Source organism: Amphiura filiformis, unplaced genomic scaffold (genome assembly GCF_039555335.1).
Source record: "Amphiura filiformis unplaced genomic scaffold, Afil_fr2py scaffold_93, whole genome shotgun sequence".
Taxonomy (NCBI): Eukaryota; Metazoa; Echinodermata; class Ophiuroidea; order Amphilepidida; family Amphiuridae; genus Amphiura; species Amphiura filiformis.
The window spans coordinates 42,020-67,621 of record NW_027305557.1 but is presented as its reverse complement, the minus strand read 5'-3'; the positions used below and the strand labels follow the sequence as shown (position 1 = coordinate 67,621).

The window sequence follows — 25,602 nt, the reverse complement described above, 5'->3', positions numbered from 1 at the left end:
AAATGCAATTTTAAAGTTAATGAATTTTGAGGCACGTGGTAAGCTGGCGTAGACTAGCTGGTACTTTTAGGCTTACCATTCCTAGAATTTAATTTAAAACTTAACAAATTTCGAACCACGTGGCAAGCTGGTGTCGATTGGCTTGTATGCCTACTTTTAGACCCATGCCTACAAGCATCATATCTATCATTTTACTACCTGACTCGAGTGGAGAAACATTGTTTAATATCAGCTGCAAATAAAATAATTTATTTAGTGATCCAAATTTTGTAACTAAATCAGAAAGATGAAGTTGTTCGCCCTTTTGTGTGTGTTTGTTGTAGTCTCTGTTAACGTGTCAACAGGTAAGTCAGCAGTGTTTTTTCTGTTTTTTTCGTTTAGTACAGGCCTACATTTCAAATTTGTTCAAAAACTCGAAATCAATTTCATTAATCGACCATTGAAATTAAATTTCATTTCATTTGTGTCAGTCTATTCATAGAGCACTCCAATTCGTCTCACCTGGTGATGTTCATTGAATTGTAAAAGCTATTTCGTCTTTTGTCATTCATTTTAAGACATTTTATGTTTTGTATTCGTCAGGTTTTAATAAAATGGATGCGTAGGCATGTCCGTTCTAAACACAAATGAGCAACACTTTTTAAACACTTACCACCTTTTATAACACACAATTCCGTTAAAAATATAGAATTTAACACTTTTATTAACACGTACTTTAATACTTATTTCAATATACATTGTCCCAATTATTTTTGCACTTTGGTACTTGATATTAGTAGAAAAGGCATATAAACTTCGCCCCAACAATCGCACACGCAGAACTCTAATACAATTTCATTAGTTGGTCATTGAAATTCATTTTAATTTCGTTATATTTCACATTCATTATGTCATTGATATTCGTCTAGTAATTCAAATTCGTTCGCTATGTTCCAGTCCTGACTTCTTTAAATGGAAATTCATCATTTGTCGATAAAATTCATAATAATTGTTTTATTTAAATTTCGTCAGTGTATACGCCTACATTTAAACACCTTTCTGCACTCATTTAAAACATTTTTTTACAACGTTGTGTGTCTTATAATTACACCTCTATATAACCAAATATGTTTGTACTGTTCAGGTATTTTATTTAATTATTATTTTATTCATTTAGGCCTACATTATGTACCCCAATTCAGCAGAAAGCTGGTCTAACATGCAGAGATGTATCGTTCGAGTCCGGTATCGAGTTCGAGTCCGGACTCGGACTTGGCTCGGACTCGGACACAAAAAGACTCGGCTCGGCTCGGACTCGGACACAAAAGGACTCGGACTCGAAGGCGAGTCCGGTCCGAGTCCAGTCCAATGTCCAAATCTATGTAAAATGTGAAATGATTAATCTAAAAATGTAAAAATAGATCTCAAATTTGTTGACTTTACTTATTTGGCCATTTTCCAAATTAATTGGGGCTGTCAAATCTGTGACCTGTTATTATTCCTACATATCCACCAAATTATTTAGATTTATCTGTCACAGCAGAATCATATTTTTGTTATCATTTAAAATGAAATAATTGATAATTAATCAAATGCATAATTTTATTAAATATTTGGACTGTATAAAAATTTATACAATGTAAGACTTCTTTCATGGAACTTTCCAATCCATTAAGCTCTTGAAAGAGAAACATGCACACTGGACCATACACTCCCACTCTGTAGGGCTATAGTTTGCATGTGCTCAGTAAGTGAGTACACATGCCATTTGTGTGGGCCAATTTTGAAAATATGTTTAGAATTATAAAGGTGAATTTCTGTTAGTATTATTATTATTATCATAATGATGATGATGTTAATTTTCTATAATGTATTTGAATATATTGCAATTCATTTACATGTAATACTGCACACAGCGTATAGGTGTGCCAGGCAAACCTATCTGCTAGTCAGCCAAATTCGCCTAGAACACAATACATATTTACATAGAAATTTAAAAGAACAGGTAGGTCAAGGAAACCTACATAAATACTAGTATGTTGTCTATACTTCACTTGACCCAAATATATGATTTTTATGGCGATGAGACACTCACACATGGAATTTTAGAGGGATTTTGACCCGGATTGTGATAGCAGTTCCACATAGAAAAGCTGCTATCATCATGAGACTAAGATCTAGAAACACCACCGAAATCCCAGACAAACTAGTACCTAGACCAGTGACTTTGACTCGCGTAGTGAAGCCGACACTGCTTAGCAACGACTTGAACAAGGACGCATACCCGGACGCAAGCAAGCAGATAATGTACTCGTCTACAGAATATGTTGCATTTGACGCGGGTGATAACGGCGCAGTAACCACGCAACCGAGAGCGTCAGAATATACGCAATTATCTCCGCGCCTAGTAACCCCGTCAATATCACCTTGGATACGGGGCTGCACCTCCCGCTGTGGTAAGGGATGGGCAGTCATAGGTCTAGGTGGTATGTCTATGACCAAAATACGGTTTTGTTAGCTGAATCTTTTTGATGAAAGTCAATCTTTGACAAGATGTAACTTTGCTACGGAAAGTGCTATGAGAAAACGGTTTTCAGTTTTGACTTTCTTTACTCAAGAGCTTTAATTTGATATATAAAATGATGCAGTTTGATGGCAAATTTGAATTCACTTGGCATACCTACAGCCTTGTCCCTAGGCGCAATTAAGTTAACTGTGAGTTTACATGTAGTGTGCTACACACACACACAAAATGCCCCCACATGCCTGATACAGGTACTAGGTGGTCTGATACATTTAGTTTTTACCTTCAGGAGTAACCTGTTCATGGACATGGCTTTTGAAGAAAGAGTGTACAGTTGGTTGGTTGAGTCAACAGTGTTGGGTGGGGTTTGGTAGAGTGGTGTGTGGTGTGATGCAGTGAGTGACCTTCTCATCACATTAACAATTTTATCATCAAAATGCCATAAAATTATGCGGAAACTTTAAAATTGACCTTTTTCAGCAAATTTGTATTGTAAATTTTTCAAATAAGGAATAAAATGTAAAATTTTGCTCCATTTTTGCAAATAATGACCCATTTTTTCAAAATGTTGTACCAAATGACCCCTTCTTTCAAAATTTTATACCCAATTACCCCTTTTTCATTTTGTTATACCCAAACTAAACAATGCCAATAGGTAGATACCTGTCACATTAAAGTTAAATGAACCCCCCCCCACCACCACCACCGGGCATGGACTCTCACCCCGAGGCCGGGTCTTATTTTTGTTGGACTCGGACTTGGCTCGGACTCGGCACCCCTGTACTTGGACTCGAGTCCGGACTCGGACACAAAAGGACTCGGACTTGGCTCGGACTCTGATACAAATGGACTCGGCTCGGCTCGGACTCGGACAAGCTGGACTCGGGTACAAGTCTGCTAACATGTGCCACGCTATTATACGCATATTATAGGCCTATGGGTATTGTATGTCAACCAAATTATTCATTATTAAAAGAGGAGGCCTATTTGTTACAAAAATAAGAATGTCAGAAAAGGAGCAATATTTCCTTTTGTTTCCTATTGTTTTGGAAGCGCTTTAATTGCTCATATCTTTGGAACTGGTTGTTCAATTTCAATGGGGTTTCTGCAAAATTCAGCTTTGTAAATCCTTTTTACTATCATATAAGAAACTGAAAATTTATTATTGCCGAGTTCCGACTGATTTTGCTTGATCGAATCACATATGTTGGTTGAAATTCAAAATTCTGGGAGTTTTTAAGAACAAAATGAGGATCATTCGGGGAGATATATTTAATTCGATCAGAATGCAAAGAGGAGTCCTTGCCCTCCTAAAAGAAAACTCCTGGCAACGCCACTGGGGAGTGGGAAAGTGAGGATAGATGAATAGATGGAGGGAGGGATGATATGGAGAGGTGGTGATGGTGGTGGTGGTGGGGGGGCTAGGGAGAGCAAACAGATAAAATGGGCTTGTGTCCTGATGGAAATATAAAATTGACAAAGCTGACGTTTACTGGAATAATAATTGAGCTTTTATTATAATAATCCGGGACAATAATATAGGCATATCACAAGAATATTTAATTGAAACATGTTTAGAAGTATAATATTAGCGTATAGCTCATAACATAGGCCTAATTCCCATTGCATTGGTCATCGCTAAGAGATGTAATCCATGTTTATTCAAACTAAGCGCCTATTGTAATAAGTGTTACCAACAAACCACTTCAGCAGCAAACAAAAGGGAGAAATTTGATGCAGTCGCTTTTACATACCCTTCTTTTGATCACCCATTGATACACTTCCCTAGTTTAAACAACAAGACGCTGTTGGTACAGAAACCAATCTGACGTTCGGGTTGAAGTGACGTTGAGGAAGAAATCGAATCGATATTTTTGAAGTTGCCGTTAAAGTTCCAGTAACTTCATTCAGCAAGCTCTCTATTAAATGTGACTGGACGCGGCGAATCAGCCGTAAAGTCGGCCCGGTCAATTTTGTTTTATTTCGTGTTTAGAAAATATATACCATAAGCTTTAAAATGGTATATCATTTGACTTCAAACGATATCCAAAAGCTGGGTTATGATTTGTTGAACTCTATTCCTTCGACAAAATTATATTTTTATCGGTTCTACATGTGTCTCTTTTTCTACATTTCTGGTAATAAATATCCAACAGTCATAATTGGCGGTCATTTCAAATCATCCCCAAGTCAACGAGGTTCAGAAATATCCTCTCATTGTTCATTGTTGATTATACATACCTACACAAAATACATTGCTTTGTTATCTACCACTTGAACAGGATTTAGCCAAAGCAAACAAAGACAAGAACTATTCTATAGAAATAGGTAGAAGCTTATTATCCTCTTCAGCAGTAGTATTATTGATTGATTTAAACAGCAGCTGTGTTCACACATGCACTTATTACCGGTAATATTTTATCTAGGCTTATGTCCGATCGAATTAAATATTTCCGCTAATCCCTTAGCGCGTCCACATTTGTCGGCAATAGCGCTATACGCTGTCGAAGTTACGTAATAATCGGATTAACTACCATAGCAATAGGTGAATCATGATGATTACTTGCACCTGTAAGATTAGTATCTTTGAAAAGACCAGTATTGTATTCAATGTATATGTTCAAAATTGTTTTCACATATTGCTATGGTAATTAATCCGATAAATTGCGTAACTTCGCCAGCGTATGTCCGACGTGTTATGTCCGATAAGCCTATTACCGGTCATAAATCCCTCCTTTCTACATGAACATCATCAGAAAATTTTTTCACTGAAAATTCACTTTCAATAAACGCCCCTCTTTAGAAAAAATTACAGACAATGCGATAGGTATGTCATGTAAGAAAAAATGCAAATTCAAAAGTTCCAAAATTCAGACCAATTTTGTATTTATGTAGGTTCTATTATTATTATTATTATTATTATTATTATTATTATTGTTATTGTTATTGTTATTGTTATTATTATTATTATAGTTTGACAAAGTAGTCCCATTTTACAGTAGACTTAGCTCTATATCGCATTTTATACATGTAGGCCCTACATGGTGGACATCTTTGAAAAAAAATGACAAAAATAATAAAAATAACAATGACTCCCATCATCATTTTTTTCTTGAGGGGACCTCCCTATTTCGCCAGCAAAGATTTTATGACCCCCCCCCATCGTTTGCACCCCCCCCACAGGCATCAGTCTTTTGGAATAAAATAAACACACTATCTGTAGTCATATGTTGTGTTGTGACTCCCTACATTTTGGTCATCAAAATATTTTATGACACCCCTATTTTTCTTTCCGTATATTTGGGACCCCCTAATCATCTTATACAATCCAATTACATGCCTTTCTGTTATCATGCTCATGGCTTAATAAATGTCATCTCCATCTACTTCCAGGGCCATACTGCCCCCCCCCTGAGCCTTCTGGAGGGTTTACATTTGCTACCCCCCCTAGAAACTCGTGTAGGTCATCCCAATAAGGATGGTCAATTGCTCCTGCGCCTGAACTTTTTACCCGATCACGGAGGGTGCGATGAAGAGTTTTCAGTGCCTTTATCTTAGCATGTATCTGCTCCCCCGACCGTATGAGGAATCCCCCCTTGTCATGTAATAGCGTTGCTATCTCCTCCCAAAGCTTTTTTAATCCCATAAATACTTTCCGTGTCTCTCCAAATTTTGAGGATAGCCAATGTTCCCTTGTCACTTCAATTGACCCCTCTACTGCGTTTATTTATATTAATATTTGCAGCTGCAGCCATGATGACATCACGCAGTAAATTACTCTGCTCAGTGGCGTAGATTTCTTTTTGACATTGGGAGGGGGATGGAGTTGGGAAAAAAAATTCAAGTATAGTCAATCCAGCACTTTTTGGCGACAGAATAAGTTTTTGGTTCAATTGTGCGCGTGGCACGCGAAAACTATTGCTATTTGGAAGCTAAACTGATGAAATAATGGTGTAAAAGTAGAATAAATGCGCGATATAACTATATCCGACGTAATGTGCTTTAAATCCGACAATTTGTTCACACAGTCGGACTTAAATTACGTCGGTAATAGTATCGGATATAAGTGGCAGTGTGAATGAGCGTCGGATATAAAAAAAAATCACTATATCCGACGTAATGTGCTTTAAATCCGATAATTTAAGGCCGAAGATGACCAGGGTTAAGAGCTGTATTTTGTCGCCAAAAGGTGCTGCATTGAATATACTTGAAAATTTTTTTCCAACTCCATCCCCCCCCAAATGTCAAAAAGAAATCTACGCCACTAAGCAGAGTAATTTACTGCGTGATGTCATCATGGCTGCAGCTGCAAATATTAATATAAATAAACGCAATAGAGGGGTCAATTGAAATGACAAGGGAACATTTGCTATCCTCAAAATTTGGAGAGACACGGAAAGTATTTCTGGGATAAAAAAAAAGCTTTGGGAGGAGATAGCCACGCTATTACATGATAAGGGGGGATTCCCCATACGGTCGGGGGAGCAGATACATGCTAAGATAAAGTCACTGTAAATTCTCCATCGCACCCTCCATGATCGGGTAAAAAGTTCAGGCGCAGGAGCAATTGACCATCCTTATTGGGATGACCTACACGAGTTTCTAGGGTGGTGGTGGTAGCAAATGTAAACTCTCCAGAGGGCTCAGTGGGGGGGGGCAGTATGGCCCTGGAAGTAGATGGAGATGACATTTATTAAGCCATAAGCATGATATAAACAGAAAGGCATGTAATTGCATTTTATAAGATGATTAGGGGGGTCCCAAATATACGGAAAGAAAAATAGGGGGTGTCATAAAATATTTTTGATGACCAAAATGTATGGAGTCACAACACAACATGACTACAGATAGTGTGTTTATTTTATTCCAAAAGACTGATGCCTGTGGGGGGTGCAAACGGTGGGGGGTCATAAAATCGTTGCTGACGAAATAGGGGAGGTCGCAATTTTATTGAAGCCGACTTTTAGTAAATTTGGGACCCCCAAGAAAAAAATAGCATGATGATGGGAGTCATTGTTATTTTTATTTTTTAAAATTTTTCAAAGATGTCCACCATGTAGGGCCTACATGTTTAAAATGCGATATAGAGCTAAGTCTACTGTAAAATGGGACTACTTTGTCAAACTATAATAATAATAATAACGATAACAATAATAATAAAAGGGCATTTCGTGATCCACAGCCTTATACCTCCACTTTTCTCCAAAAAGAGTTGAGATTTTTATATCACTGGAATACTCTGGCTACATAAAGTTTATGTACAAAATATTTCTTGCAGATTAATTCGTTTCGCAAAGATATCATGAAATTTGAATTTCGTTCTGGTGCACCAGAACGAAATTACAACGTATTGTCTATGGAGCAGTGTAATACACATAATCATGCATAACTCGCAAACGCAAAATCGGAATCAACTGAAATTTTGGGAATATGCTTTTTTCGTGGATATGTACTGAAAAATGTCATAAAAAGAGGATGCTAGGATCACGAAATACTCCATAATAATAATAATAATAATAATAATAATAATAATAATAATAATAATAATAATAATAATAATAATAATAATAATAATAATAGAACCTAAATAAATACAAAATTGGTCTGAATTTTGTAACTTTTGAATTTGCATTTTTTTTACATGACATACCTACCGCATTGTCTGTAATTTTTTCTAAAGAGGGGCGTTTATTGAAATTTAATTTTCAGTGAAAAAATTTAAAATCGGGTTAAATTTTCTGATGATGCTCATGTAGAAAGGAGGGATTTATGACCGGTAATAGGCTTATCGGACATAACACGTCGGACATACGCTGGCGAAGTTACGCAATTTATCGGATTAATTACCACAGCAATAGGTGAAAACAATTTTGAACATATAGATTGAATACAATACTGGTCTTTTCAAAGATACTAATCTTACAGGTGCAAGTAACCATCATGATTCACCTATTGCTATGGTAGTTAATCCGATTATTACGTAACTTCGACAGCGTATAGCGCTATTGCCGACAAATGTGGACGAGCTAAGGGATTAGGGGAAATATTTAATTCGATCGGACATAAGCCTAGATAAAATATTACCGGTAATAAGTGCATGTGTGAACACAGCTACAGATAGACCTATATACATAGCAGCTATGGTACATTGTTACGGTAATCGATCAGCAACTCTATTGAATTGATTTAAATGAGGCGCCTAAATAAAGGTGGGTCGTAAATAATTGTACTTCGACGGTATAGTGTGATTTTTGTGTGCTGGCGAACACTCAGTCACACCCTTGGGTTGAATCAGGACAATAGGTACCTCTCACTCAAGTGGGCACTTTCACATGACATTCTTTTGATCACTTATTGACAGTAGCCTGCCTGGTAAAGCAAAGTTAATACGCTCTCAGGTCAGTTACCGATTTAATGGCGGAAGCCCTTTGTCTCGAACAAAAGGTACCTCTCGATGAATAGCGTGTCGGGAACTCTAATTGGCACAAAGGAACAATAGGCGTTACGTAATCTATTTCCTCTCCTTTCTATATAAGCTCCTTGGATACACCTATGAATACGATCTTCACGTACATTTTACACTTTAACTCAGAATACAATTTGCCGAGTTTACGGCTGATTCGCCGCGTCCACTCACAAATACGCATTCACATTTCTAAATAGTGCGTCCAATTTCGCAAATTGTGCAGCCAAGTTCACCGTAGCCTTAAATTCAGAGCCTATTTGGATTTTGACAATTGACCATACTGTTCTTGAAGTATTATAATAAGAATTTTACGAAACTATCCCAATTTCAAACATTTCCACGGATTCAAATATCAACCATTGAGCTGTGTTGGGAGGGCCAATCACTGCCATTGTTTGCCACGGTTGTTTGATGTGATCATTTATTAATTTTTCTAACAAAACATTAATGTTCAATTCTAGACCTGAATAATACCAACAGCTACCACACTAATACACATATATTTTATAGCATTTTTTAACATATATTTTGGTTTCTATATCAAATTATTCATCTTTTTATGCTTTTTTGTGGTAATTTTAATTCTATAAACTGTACATTTGTGTGCAAATTGAGGGCGCTACTTACATATATTTTATATTTAAATTAGCCAAATAATATGAGTTATTCCTTACAATTCTTGATAAAAAGTTTGTTGGAAATTCCCTTGTCATTTGTTAGTAAAGTAAAAGTAAAGATGCAAGATTTTAGCGCCATCATTGTTACTTTTCTTTAAAATGACTCAGTTTTACATACCAGCAAACAACCGTGTTGTCAGATATTTGACTTAGTGGAACGGATTGAATATGAGGTATATGTAGTTTTCGTGATATTTATTTAAAGAACGGAGCGGCATTGTCAAAATTTAAAAAGTATGCAAAAGTCCTTTTTTTACTTCATTCATCACATTCCCAGGGGGCCCACTCAAGTTTCATAGTGTGTACACATGCGTGACCAGATAATGAACGTGATTCGCGCGAATCCGTTTAGGGGGTCAAAAACGTCTGTTTTTAAGGAAAATGGTTGCTTTTAGACTTCTAGTTGGTGCGTTTTGGGGTCATTTTTGGATCCCACTATTTCACATGTTTCCCTGTTAAGTTCTGAAACTATAGACGCATTTATAACAGCTGCGTTACTTTTTGTGCAGACTTTATTTGAGTCCTCATTCTTGGCTCTGATTTGTTTTAAAATATATAGTTTTAGCATTGTGTACTCATGTTTGTTACTTGCTTACTTTATTTGAGCCCCATATTATGTTTATATCTTACTGCATATTATGTTTAGACTTTAAACATACTTTTGAAATCGATTTGTAAGCATGTTTAGGAATTTTATTGCTTGTGTTAAGGGCTGGGGTATGAACGTTTGGACAGTATCTATTGTGGGACATTAGAGCACATCAGACATATCGAATCGCATTCTGAATACGAAGAATGTCCTTCTGATATCAAATAATTTTGGAGTTTTTGAAATTCGCAATTTAATACACATTTTATGGCAAATCATTAAAAATTGATATTTTGATATTTAACAGTACTCGAAGTAAACTTTATAAATCTGATGATTTATACTTAAAGTGTATGAAGGTGGGATGAAAAGCCGACGATTAATTGAAAATTTTGACCTTTCGTATTGAAGATATGGATTTTTTTCCCAAAACACCATAAAAATTTGGTCTTTTGGGAAAAAATCCATATCTTCAATATGAAAGGTTAAAATTTTCAATTGACCGTCGGCTTTTCCTCCCAGCTACATACACTTTAAGAATATATCATAAGATTTATATAATTTCCTTCGAGGACTGTTATATATCAAAAATTTGAAAAATATCAATTTTTTATAATTTGTCATAAAATTTTATTATATTGTGATTTTCAAAAATGAAAATTATTTGATATCAGAAAGACATGCTTCGTATTCAGAATGCAATTCGATAGGTCCGAGGTGCTCTCATGTCCCACAAAAATACTGTCGAAACGCAATAAACGCTCATTCTAGATCCATTAATGATTTTAACACATGTTGTCTTGACAGTTGATAATTACCATTTTTGAGCAACAATTTTCCTTAAGACATAATTCCGATGATACTGTTTTTGACACATTAACATGTTAGTGAAGATGTTAAAATATTTTAAGGAAAATAATCGAAGTTTAAAGGAAATGTTAAAATTACAGTATGTGAATTCATGAAGACATGAGCGCAAGAAGACCATAAGTCCACTTGGCCCCTCAACATGTATACACTAAATTTACGTATAGTTTCTTAGGGTTTTATAATGTTTAATACATGTTCCAGGGTGAAAACATCATGAAAGGTTGTGAAAGATTTATTTTCGCCCCTGAACATGTATAAAACATTACCAAACTATACGAAACTAAGCAACTTTTAGTGCATGTTGAGGGGTCAAATGAACTTGCGATCTTCTTGCGCTCAGGTCTTCACATTAAGACAGGGAGGTAAATAAGGATAATTTACTGGGTGGGCAATTTAATTTATTTTTTGCCCTCAAATAGTGGAAAATAATTTACTGCGTGGGCAGCGATAATTAATGGTATCCAGGCATTTGGATTTTCGGAATTCTAGACCTGTTTATGCGTACAATGTGGCTTTGATGTAAAAAGTGGACATTACCCTCCCCCTAAATGCATCTTTTGCTAATTTTTAGCATATTCATGAAGCAACTTTCAAGAAAAATTGTATACCATATTATATTTCACTTTAAGTATTTACAAATCTTATACTAATTATCACTCACCATTACTCCTTCGTAGGAAAAAAAAAAAGCAGTAAACTTAGATGGTAATTATTATATGGTGCCCAATTTTTTGTGGGCAAAATAATTTAATAGGTGGGCACTTTTGGGCAAAGGGCAAGTTTAATTTACTGGGTGGGCAAAATAATTTAAAATACACAACCAAATTTCTTGGCATACTAATTGACGATAATCTTTCCTGGAAATCTCATACGTCCCATATATCTAAAATAGTCTCAAAATATAATGGCATTATTCGTAAAGTTCGTCCTTTTCTTCCTCAGGAATCCTTATTCACTCTTTACAACACCTTTGTAGTTCCCTACATTTCATACTGCAATATTATCTGGGCTGACAAAAACAACTCGCACCTTGAATCACTTTTTCTCCTTCAAAAAAGAATCATCCGCACGTGCACCAACTCCCTTTGGCTGGCTCACACAGAACCCCTCTTCAAGCAACTTAACACACTTAAGATTCAAGATATACATTTTCACCAACTGGGACCGTTCATGTTCAATTTCCACCACAAATTATTTCCATCTGACTTGTCTCTAAATAACTTATTCATTACAAACGCAAGTATTCACGATCACCTCACAAGACAAGCCAGTAATTTCCATGTCAATTTAACTAAAACAAAACTTGCTGATAATACCATTAAGATTCAAGGTGCTCTACTATGGAATTCACTTCCCCAATCAATCAAATCCAGCCCCTCTGTGTCATCTTTCAAAGCTAATTTTAAAAAGCATCTCATCAGTAGCTACATTTGGATCAAATATTTTTTATTTTTTATTATTATTATTATTATTATTATTATTATTATTATTATTATTATTATTATTAGTATTATTATATTAAAATATATCTCAATTTGGACTTGTTTTCGTGTGTTTGTGTTATATTGTTCCCGGGTATTGTTCCCTCTGCCTTGCGGGTAGATCTTGGTTGGAGTTTGTCCCCAATAAATTATTTTCCAATTTATTTTTTGTATGTAACTCCAATATTGAATATCATTATCATTTGCTATATTTATCATTTACTTTGCAGGTACTAGCCTTTTTACAATTTCACATGTAAATGTTGGATTTAGGCCTCTGATTTGCTCATGCATGTATGTTTTGTCTTCAAGGTTGTAGGCCTATATCCAAAACTGTTACATTTACAATACATCTTTTTCATGTAATATTTTGGAAATTGCTCAAAAAATGACTTAATATTCTAGATATGCCTATGCCTACTGGTTATAAAATTATTTCTTATTTAATATGCATTGTATATTTTGCATTGATAAATCCTGTATTTTCCCTACTTACAATGCTTGTTTGTCTTTGTTCGTTTTTTCCTAATGTATTAAATTTTGTTTTGCTTATTGTAAAATTGAAACATTACTATAGGGTGCCACAACATCACGCTGTGCGTTTGGTGGCATCCTCCTTCTCTGTTTCTCATACATTTGTCATATAATTTAAAATGTTCCGCACTATTTTATAAAAGAAAATATTATTCTGTATTATGTTAACATGTACTTTGAATGGATGAAATAAACTGAACTGAACTAAACTGAACTGAATTTACTGGGTGGGCAAATGCCCACCCAGTTAACATGTTATTTACCTCCCTGCATTAAGAATAATATGCAATATTAAGTGTAACACGAGTGTTGGCAATTTATCATTTACACGGACAAGTTAAAAAAAAATGGTGGTAAAATGTTAATAAAAGTGTTAAGTTTTCATAAATGTTACAAAAGTGTTGCTCAAATAATGAAAATATATAAACACTCGTGTTTAGAGTGTACATGCCTATGCATCAATTGTATTAACACCTGGCGAATATAAATCACAAATGTCTTGAAATGAATGACAAAAGACGAAATAACTTTTATAATATTCAATGAACATCGAATTTGAATGTTCGACGAATATGAATGATACAAATATGAAATGCACTGATATTAAAACGAATTTCAATGACCCATAAAAGAAACTGATTTTAAGTTTCTGCGATTGTGATTTTGGACGAATTTGAAATGTCTTTTTTTATACTAATATCAATAACGAAAGTATGTCCAGGAAAAATATTATATAAATTGAAAAACAAATTAGAGCCACAAATGGGGACTTCAAAAACATGGGGTGATGGGGGCAAAGATCTTTTGGCACGTCAAAAAAGGGGAAAAGTGTTTTTTTGGTACGTTGAAAGGCGGGGGATTTTTGGCACGGACAAAGGTGGAAGGACAGCGATTTTTAGCAGATCATTTTGATAGTTCACTACCCGGGTGTATTCTTTGCACCACATCTTAGCCTAGCTTGAGCCTTTTGATTGAGGTCATTAGGTCTCATCAGGACCTAAATATGTCCACGCACGGAAGGACCATTTAAATAAATAAACAAACACACAAACAAACAACTTATTTTGCTTCACCATTTGTATGTTTGATTACCTTCACAGATGCTGCCGTAATTGAACGCGATGAAGACTGCTTTAATGTCATGGACAAAGAACATGAACTCAACCCTAATCATCCGCCGACTTGCGCTCAGATGTTTGCCTTCTTTGAAGAAGACGGTCTCACATGTGAATCTCCATACAACGAGAATAAAGTCCCCGGTCAGACAATTGCAGACGCCTGTGCAAAATATTGTAACGCATGTGGGCCTAATAAATAAATAAGTATGTTTTCATTTGGCAAAAAAAAAAAAAAAAGGTTTGCCCCTCAAACATTTGGCAAAAACAACAACAACAAACGAACAAAAAACAACAACTATGCGCTATGTCAGAGGATGTATAAAAACATTCCCATAACCCAATGGGGTTTCTGACCTTGTATGTCTGGCTTTTGTACACATGTGGCACAGTTTACCATACCTTGCATTGGGATTTTGTGTAAATATCTGTTGTTTTCATCCTTTTATTTAACATTCAAAACATTGAGACTTATGAATAAAATTAATGCAGTGGGACATTAAGAATGTTTTCTATAAGAAAACATAATTTAACTATTAGCTCGTTGGCTGCAATTTTAAAATTACCATTTTGTGTGTGTGGTAATGGGGAATGTGCCTTTAAGATTAGGTTATATTGATCAAATTTCCCATTCAGTGTGCATTGTAGGGATGCCTTTAAGCCTCCTCTGGCGATATGTCTTTTGCGGTGCTTTTTTTTAGTAAAAAGGCACAATGCGAAACGCGGCAAACTACTCAAAATCACTCTTCTATATATAACGGAGCAAATTCGCTTATTTAGCCAGTATTGAAAATGCTGCACGTATGAAATAAACGCGCGGACGACGTAGAAAATAGGTACGTTTTACAATATATTAAAGACAGTCAAGGGTATTGAACATGCGAAGGAAAGTCTAATAATAAATATGGTCATTTCATTTGTAAGAAATCATTATAATATATAAAGCAACCGTGGGGTGTAAAATTGTGACTTCATTCATGCATACACGCGGTTCATACGTGCATATTGTCCATCAAAATGCATGTGAGATCGTCCGTATAAAAAGAGATTGCGATTTCCATCTTTCACGTGGTACGCACGGAGGGCGAAATTGACAGTCATTTGTACTGCGCCAAGCGGTTCATGAAACGCGACAAATTTTCTCCACTAAAAAGTATCATTTTAAAAATAAAGTCATGATATATGCATGAAGTGGTACTTTAGACCGAAATATTGGTTTGTTTGCACTCATAGTAATCGGGGATCATTGAAAGACAATTCGTGGGTTGAAGGGCAGAAAAACCTCAACTCACAATCACCTGCTCCCAGAAAATGAACATTAAGTCGCCAGGGCGCTATAGAAGATACAGTCCATTAATAATGACAAAATGCAATAGAAAACAAAAGACATGTGGAGGAAATATTGCTTTTTGAAGACCAAAGCAAGGAGCAAACGTTATGTTCATTTTGTGATAGCTGGGCATAGTTGTTCTGAACCCTCGATTTGTGTGTTAGTCCCGTTTTAAATTTAAATTTAGGCTGAATTAAATGTGTTAATAATATAGTCAGAAACTGTGTGGTCGCCCTCGTGTGACCACATTTGGGGTCACAAGAGGGCGACAATATAATTTAAAGTTAATCCCCCAAAATAGCATAAAAATCAGTGTAAATTTCAACCTAATGTGGTGATATCCTGGGGATGAACTTGATTAATCCCTGCTTGAAGTGACATCAGAACATGGCAATGCTGTCTCGTCGCGTATACTGGCACAGAAAATGCCTCTTAATTTGCACAAAGCAATCCATGATGTCAGAAACAATCACATCCAAAGTATCGCCAGCAACGTCAACTTCATCTTCTCCAGCGAAAGTTTGAGCAGTAATAATCAATTATGAAATGAAACCTTTTTTTGTTGTTTATTCTATGGCAACAGACACAGTGATGAACTATCTCGAGCTTGCTCTGCTCTCAGCTCACAAAAGGTCTTAAGCTGACTTTATACTCCTTCGCTGAGCGATAGCGATTGGTTTTGAGCCAATAAGGTAGAGCGCTTTTTTGATGCAAATCGCTCGTCGCTCAGGGATGGAGTATAAATTCAGCTTTACGTTATGAATATTCATCATGTATCAACCATACTGGCTGTGGAACAAGTATACGCAGGCATACGTGATAATTCTGCTGATGAGTTTGTAAGATCAGGTAAAGAGCACAGGTAAATAGCTAATGTGCATCACCCTGGAATTCCGAGTTGACAAAAGGCCTATAATGAGAAATTTCTCTACGAACGAGAAACGGCCATTTTATTCCGCCATGTTTAATAGTTTCGAGATCGGGGCCGAGGCTAGTACAGCCTCATTCGATAAATACGTATACACGTATGAACACACCTTTGGACGCCCGTATGAACGCACATGACATGACCTTAACCCTAATCGAACCAAGTCTCACTAAAGCTCACTATTAAAACCACTGTGCGAGCATACATTCCACGTGATGGGATGATGCAATCAGCCTAAAGGTCCGTTCATACTACGCCGCAATTGCTCTGCGATGCGGTGCGTTGCCGATATATATCGATTACTTTTTGCCGCAACTCAACACAACTCATAGCATTTTCAAGTTAAAATGTATTTAACTTTATTTTGTATGAACGGACATTAGGCGTATCATGGATCATCGCAATAGAGAGATTGCGATGTTCCAAACGCAGCACGTGGACCGTACGTTTTTACGTACGTTAATACGGTGTTAAATATTGCTAGTCTCGGTTCCAAACTGGATTGTGCTCATTCGTCACGAAGGAGAACAAGTCGGCTGGAATAAAGACTATAATATCTTATCTAATCTAATCTAGGTAGATAGAGGGCATAGTGATTGAAAAATTAACAGTAAGCGCAGGCTCCTGAGTCGCTGCCTAATTCAAACAGCCCGCTTTTGATTTTGACTAAAATTTTGACTTAACATGCTGCTTAAACTTAATTGTATTTTTGTGCTCCCCAAATTGCCAAAAAAACATATATTTTGGTAGATTAAAGATCACTACATCCATATATTATGACTTTACTTTCAAAATGAGACTTTTTCGTCCCTAAAATTGGGCGCGTTGCATGAACTTCGACATGAGGTAAAATCAGCATATTTCAACGTAGCATCTGCGTTTTATACTACGTTAGAATCCAAAATGGGAAATCGCAATGTCATTTTTTGTACGCCAAGTATCACTCGCATTTCAATGGGCAATCTCTGCGTATCGACGTATAAATTTGGTCGATTTTCAACACATCGCTGTACCTTTATTATAATAATTTGTTACAAACAAAAAGGATCATAATATTAATTAGACTTTCCTTCGTATGTTCATTATCATTGATAGTCTTATTATTGTGTAATGGACAAATTTTGTGCATTTTCAACGATGTATCTACGTTTATTTCGCACGTGGAAAATCTTCAAAACTCGCTAAATACGTGACCTCGCTTCGATACAGGAGAGTGGATTTTAATAGATCAACGTACGTCCGATATCGCATGGAAATCGCAATCTCTCTAATATCTCGGTTACGTGCGTGAGTTTGAGAGACAAACCTTTTATTTTTCTTGACCTCACTCTATATAGTTATCATATTACAGGATGTTGCGTACTATACTCTCTTAATTTGAAATAGTAAAATGAAAAATCGAGAGCAACTCGCCAAAAGAGTGTATGCACACAACACAGGGGCACTCACAATTATTGAATCCTACTGGTAGCGCTGTGTTGTAGATATTCGAGATGAACTAGTTAGCGTCATATATGAAAAAGTATAAAAGCTATGATTTTAGTACTTTTTCTGTGTTTCAATTACTTATTCTTTTCAAAATATTTGAATTTTCAACCCGGTACAAGCTTTAATCACGGGGGACCATACATTTGTATGAGAAAGAAATATACCATCTATATCCAAACTCTAGTGTTTATTCCAATGCACATTTTGCTTCACCGGGCCGCCCTGGCTTGGTCACATTTGAAACCGTAATAGGTACAAATTTAGTACTTTCTGTCAATCAAGTATGGTTTATTCTCTACATGTCAATCTTTAAATCATTAGCATAGTCCTTATAATAACGGTGGACCGCCTTGATGAGTAAATGACAGCAAACCAGTGAAAAATACCCCAAAACTCAGTCAGTGGAGCTCCGCCCGTACTGTCAATAGCGTCATTATCAATTGGATTAGTCGACCGTAGCGGACAATTCGATCGCTCATTGGATTAATATTATCACGTGGTAATAAATTTGCGTTGGACAATCGATTACTATAATGGTTTAGTACTGCATATCTCGGTTTAATCTTCACTAAGCGGGTTTATGGCTGGAAAGGTCACGGTGAATTTGCCGTGGACATAAGTGCACTATGAAAGGATACTGTCATATTTTACTGTGTTACCAAGGTAACGAAACATCCAAGGCATAGAGAGTGCAAACTATTCTTTTTCTGATTTATTATGGCTAGACTTATAATTTGAGAGACCATTTTCAACACAATCTGACCTCTGTTTCCCTCTTTGCTAATGCATAACCGTATGGTGTAGATGCTAGATAGGTCAAACTACATTCTCATATGCTTACGTGTCTTGGTTTTTTCACATATAACATTCTTATGGATCTAAGGAAGCTTAAGGAGACACATATCTTACGCCTCGGAGTTCCAATGTTCTTCTCCTCTTCTTATAAGCCTCCATACACAGGTGTCGATTGCAGACGACAAGTTACACATTTTCTTTAAAAATTCAGAACAGTACAGTATCATGAACATAATTTATTTGGAATTAGCATGAAAAAACCCATAGTTGGTTCAGTAGTTCTTCATATACCCAGCGAACACAAAAGCGTTTTTAAAACGTTTTAAACTTGTTATATTTTGGGTTTTGGTTTACATAAAAACGTTTTAATAACATTAAATGTCGGGTTATATAAAAGTCATGAAAACGTTTTAAAACGTTTGATATAAAAAACACACCAACAATATGTTTTTAATGTTTTCAAAATGTTAATATAAAATATTTTTGCAATCATTTTTTGTGCCAAATATTTTGTCAACACTTAAATAACATTATGTTAGAATATTTTGCAGTAGGTTATCAACAAACTATGTTTTTGAATGTTATGAAAACGTTTTATACCCTTTATATGTCCTTTATATAAGCCAACATTGAAAGGTTTTCTGGCAACATTTTTTTCTAACATTTTGCGAATGAAGTCGAAAACGTTTTGTGTCTGCTATAGCTCTTGTGAAAAAGTCTCAAAGCTTAGACCTTTTTATGCTAAAGCCTATGGCCAACATGCAATGTAGTAACTGTAGTAAGAGGTAACTGGCCTACTGAGTTTGAAAACCAAGAGTAAATAGGCTATACTTAAAGGGCAGGTCTATAGCAAAAACAAGTTTATCTCTATTCGAAGAGAATAAATATTAGTTGACACTTGTTGCAATTGTTTTGTACGTATTTCTCCTGAAAAAAGAGAAATTGTGTGGGTAAAGTTCAGCCTCGCACGCGTTCTTCCCCCGTTTGAAGCGTACGTGTTCTCCCCCATTTTAACTGATGACGTAGGTAAATGAAGCGGACACTTTATCGTGCTCTCATCATACAATCACAATCACTTTGACAAGTTTGACATTAGCAACAATGAGTTGTACTATCACTTACAGGGATCATGTCACAAAATGCACGCAAATCTGTGTGCAATTCTGGTGGCAATATTGCACACAGTCTGCAAGCACTGATAAAAATATCCGCGTGCAATTGGGCTTTGTATCAAACCCACTGTAGGCTGCAATTATCTGGCCCAGTATGGTCCTTTTCCCAAAGGTAATCTGGAGTTGGAGGAGGAACTTGACCTTATACTTAACCCTCCCCATAAAAATATATTCCCAGTGCACATTCTCAGATTTGGCTGGCAAAGTTTATAAACAGTTTGCCTATGTTTTACAATAATATTATAGGGTCTATGATTTTACCACAGATGTGATATAATGTTATAATATAAATTTTGTTACAAAATAGAAAATGTGTGAATTATGCATTTTATTCTTTATATTATCCCACCTAAACAGTCTTTTAGTTAGGTATTCCTTATATGTATTGCACTTGGACATAAACTATATCTTATTACAATAGCAATGCATTCATTAACATGAATTTGAGATTAGTAGAATAATAACACAAAATGCTATAAAGGAAACAATTTCATAAATATAAAATAGGACAAGGTCTATTGTACAGTATAGAGAGCTGTGCAAAAATTTGAGTGTCAAATATTATCCATCATTAGTTTTATTGGTAACTATTGTAGGTCAAGTATGATACTGTATGGAACCAAATTGCTGCCAATTAAAGTACCAATATCTGGACATATCATGGTTTTGGAATAAGTTTAATGCCATGTGTGCCTTATTATTTTAAAATGACTGAACACAAAGCAAGAAAAACATTACGAAACTACATTTCAAGTATAAAAAAACTGTTAACAAAATACCAAAACATTTTTGCCGTTTAGCATTATGCTAATATGTTTCCTCTAGTTTAATCAAAACTTACTCAATATGATTTTTGTTTTCTGGATCAAAATTCAAAGCGGTCAGCGAGGCGCACCAGATAGGACTGGTGGATTTTGTAATGTCAGAGAGGGGTACTAGGCACTGAACAAGTGCTAATTAGTAGAGGCATATTCACATAAATATGTAATAAAATGGAATGGCAGAAGAAAATTATGAGAATGACAACATCACCACAAGCATGTGTCAAATATCACTGGTTTGTGTTGCACTGACTGTGAACTCCCTGAGGTAATTACTACGCTATTAGCATGGTTAGGGGAGAGACCAGTTCACAGTCATCAACAGGTCAACCTCCTCCAGCGTGCCAGTGTTATTGCCTGCATGCAAATAGCATTATCCGTGTGTGCAATTTTGCACTCTAGCCAGCAAAATTGCACACAGAAACTGCGTGCATATTGTGACATGACCCTTTACCATAACAATGCTGCATAACAATATGCACGCTATTGTTCTCTTTCGGGAACAAAGCCCACACAGTAATATTGTTACTATGTGTTTGCTTTGTAATGTTTCATCCAACTGAAACTATAGCATTGCAATATACAGGGAAATCAGATACATGAGTTTGTGGACTAACACGGTTTATACGCTAGTCTCAGATGAAATTCTGAGCTCAAATTATGTATTTATTTTTTAGGCCGAATATTTCTCATGATATTGATATACATATGAATTGTCACAATTGTCTAATATATAAAAAAGAAGCGGCTGATTGTATCCATATGTTTAAAATTTGTAATACTTAATTTAGAATTTTTTTCTGTGAACAGCAACAGTATACGTTACACACCGACATCGCCTGGCTAATAATTACTTTGTCAGCAGAGATACTAAAATAAATACCCGGGATCGATACACGGGAATTTGCTATGCACGAGTTTGATATGAGAAGAAAACCTTTGGATACCGGGATAGAAAATGATGAATATCTCCCGTAAATGATTTCGTATAAAGAAACCAGATGTGGTTCCTTGCCCTTGAATATATATTTTGAACAGATATGATAGTCGTTAGCGTGCGTCTTGAGACAGTAGCTTGAGTCAAAAACTGACAATAATTCGGGCAATAATTCTGATTTATATGTGCCGAATTATATAGCGCAGTGTATAGGCCAATCGTTGAAGTAGTCTGAAAGGATATGACCTATGGCATCCATGCTCGACTGACACACAGCGAGGTCAGTCACCGAGCTAATCGGGGCTATTGTCAGTAGCCTTAGTCAGATGTCCTTCGGCCTATTATGCGACTCAAAACTATTAAACAGGTCGATACAAAATGGCCAATCTTGGAGGTGGATTCAACCTACCATGGCGTTTTCTGCCATGAAGATATCGGGGCGATGACACTGTGCGTTATGTCCATTGAGAGCGTTTATAGTCCCTTTTCTCACAGCGGGCACATCTCATTTCATGACGTCACCGGTTTTCTAGGCCAAATCTGTCTCGTTCGAAGGAACTCACCGCTTAAGTTGGCTTTTTGCGGAATATCAATTTTAAACGTCTTATTTTTTCAAAAAAGGAGTCATTTTCATTGTCCTCATAATATTAGCTTGCCAATGATATGATGTTGTTTTTGCTATAGACCTGCCCTTTAAACTATGAGGGGGTGTTAAGTTTTAAATGGAGAAAAAGGGGGGAACAAAGGGGAAATCAGAACAATTTGAGCGGACGCGAGAGAGAGAGGGAACGCGAAATTTGTTGTCGATTGTTTTGTTAAAACTCCCACTCTCCCTTCCTGGCGTAAATATTGAAAGGTCTCTTAAGAGATGGGGTATGAGCGTTTGGACAGTGTTTTTTGCTGAATCATGAAATGGTATCGTGCTTACATTTTTATTAAAATTATGAAATGTAAAAAATGCGACCTGTTCCTGCCTTTGTCAGAATGGGTCACATAATATTATAAAGACAGAGGAGTGAAAAACATTTCATAACAATAAAATTGCAAAAATTAAAAGACTCGACCGACACTTTGATGTTAAATATTTTAGATTGAGACATTAATCAAAGCTGAGTTAGTCCTCCGATCGCACCCAGCAATTTTAAAAGCCCTCTCCCCCTTCACCCAGAGCTGTACGCCACTGTGGTATTATACTATTCATCATTTAAGTTACGTGGGTAAACAAATAACTCCCTTTACACGCGTTTTACCAAAAGTGACATTTGACAACATCGTACTTCTAAGAGTAAGCTCCTTCTGATATTAAATTTATTTTTAATTTGTATTCAACATTGCAAAACCGTATCAAAAATATAGTAATACATATATATTGCAATAAATCAATACTTTTTCATGACTTGTATGAGTTGATTACATGGGACACCGACTTAAGCTGAGCATGACTCAAAACTTACCATGCATGGTATTATACCCAGGTACAGTGTGTCTCACAAAAGGGGACCCCACAAACTTGGTCAAACAAGAAATGTCTTTAAAAAAAGACAATGCCTCAAGAGATTCCAGCGGGCACCATTTGTTATTAGCTTATAAGAGATACTTGAAATGCTAGCTTTAAGCCATCTTGCAATGGTAATAATTCTAATGTATTTAATGCAGGAATACCTGCATGCCGGGTGGTAGTCCGAATAATCAGTCCCAGAACAAAATATTCATTTACTGACATGATCGATGGACCCTGCATTTTTCAATACATTGATGCTGTAGCCTTCGTACTGAGTGAAGAAGGCTACACACAAGGAAACTAGGCTATAATCACGTATCATGTGCCCCGGATGCGTATAGATAATAGAGGGCCTCCTTCAACTCCCAACTTATGACCACAGAAATAGCTTAATAACTGTGTAGGAAATACAAAAAAAAAATTTCAGGTTGAAAGTCAAAAAGTGTCAATTGGTATACCTTGATACAGAAGTTATCATACAGTGATAGTAAGATTTTTTCAAATAAAATCTCTTTTCTGTAAAATTGATTGCTGTGCTGAAAAATGTTGCATAATGGGTACTTGCTTTTTTGTACAGTAATTCATTGTAAGGTACCGTCAATGATGGTCACAGAATTTGGAAAAATACATTTGCCCATAACTTTGCTAATTTTTTTCTTATAGACATGGTTGACCCCTCATTTTTTAAGTTAAATAATCACCTTTCTTAACAAAACAATTTCAATGTGAAATATCCTACTTGCAGGGTTGTCACCAGGACCAAAAAAAGTACTAAAAAGGCTACTTGGAAATTTGATGATCATACCTAGCATGGAGGACAGGCCTAGGCAAAAAAACCCTTTTTTTCTAATAATTTCTCCACAAGCGTCATTTATGTCGACAAATTGTTCGCAAATCCACATCAGGGTTGCAAATATACCATATGTCACTCGGAGTGCGACAATGTGTACAGATAAATTTATCACAGGTATTCGTCTGCATATTACCAAATATAACCCATTTTGGGCCACCGTTTCTCCGCGAACGTCATTTATGTCGACAAATTGTTCGCAAATCCACCGGTTAGTTTTAAGGATATAATACATGGCATAAAATATGACAATTTATCAAAATAAATTTATAATGAACGCTTTTAAGGATATTTGCCAATACAATATACATCTGACATGTACATGGTATATGATTTATGTCTTCAGTAGGAATTCAGCTGAGACTAGTCTCATGTTGTAGTAAGCTACAAATTTCAAATGTTTGAGAACTTGTTCTCATTACTTACCTGTATTTTCACATTATATTTTGTGGTCAAAATGATTACAAATGTGTAAATTTGCAATCATTTCGTCGTGTGTACGGCGAACGTTGTGCTACTACTTCAATAGTGAAACAGACTTATTCCCGTATTTGATTGACGCCAAATTTCTCCAACATGGCGGATGTCGAATGCTATTTTACGTACCCTTATCAGCAAAAATACAGCTGATTTAGCCAAAGTGAACATGGGGTCATCGGTTATAACATATTCCTAGCATATTGAGCTAACACCACAGCTACTTGGTTTTTCACAATATACTAGTAATAAAATAAAGAAAATCAGTAAGGTCATGTTTTTATGTTGGGCACCAGTTACGTTGCATGTGTATTTTTCAAACAAATCACATGCTTTTACAGGTTTGGTACTATAACTTCAAAAGTTTACATTAGAACACAATAAAAGTATATATTCATGAGAGCATATTCTCAGACGATTTCAGAAACCATACAATGGGAGTAATTATACAGGGTGACCCATATAAATTACAAAGTACAAAAAAGTAACTATATCTCACTAACCAATGATCCTACAGATATGCGACCACTGACTTTTTTTTTTTTCCTTATGACCAGAGGAAAAGTTTGACATATCGCACAACTCTGTGGTATATTTGGTTAAATGCACAAAGTAGAAAAAAGTGACTATATCTCATTAATGATATTGTTGAAAATGGCTTCACGTTATTTGTCTTGTTGCAAGAAATCAGAAAAATAATACATGAATAGTAGGTCAAACTACATTCTCATAATATGCCTACGTGTCTTGTTTTCCTTACAGATAACCGTGATGCAAAGAGAGAGAACAGAGGCAGTACATTGATTCGTCACCGGAAGTTAAATAAGAAATAAATAAATGAAATAAATAAGTTCCCTTACTGGTTGAGCACTTTACCATTTTTAAATGGTTTCACTTCTATTAAATAAAATTGGATTAAATAAATAAATTATCATTCTTATGGATCTAAGGAAATTTAAGGAGACACATATCTTACGCTTCGGAGTTCCAATGTTCTCCTCATCTTATTATAACCTTCTGTACGCATGTGTCGACTGCAAACGACAAGTTCCAAATTGTCTTCAAAAA

General features: G+C 35.8%; 1 long non-coding RNA gene across 1 annotated transcript; it reads left to right on the top strand.

Moving 5' to 3' along the window:
* Positions 1 to 192: 192 nt before the first annotated feature.
* Positions 193 to 25,602, top strand: LOC140144888 (uncharacterized). Its single transcript, XR_011857952.1, has 3 exons — positions 193 to 344; positions 14,221 to 14,442; positions 25,297 to 25,602. It is a non-coding gene; the product is annotated as an uncharacterized lncRNA (long non-coding RNA).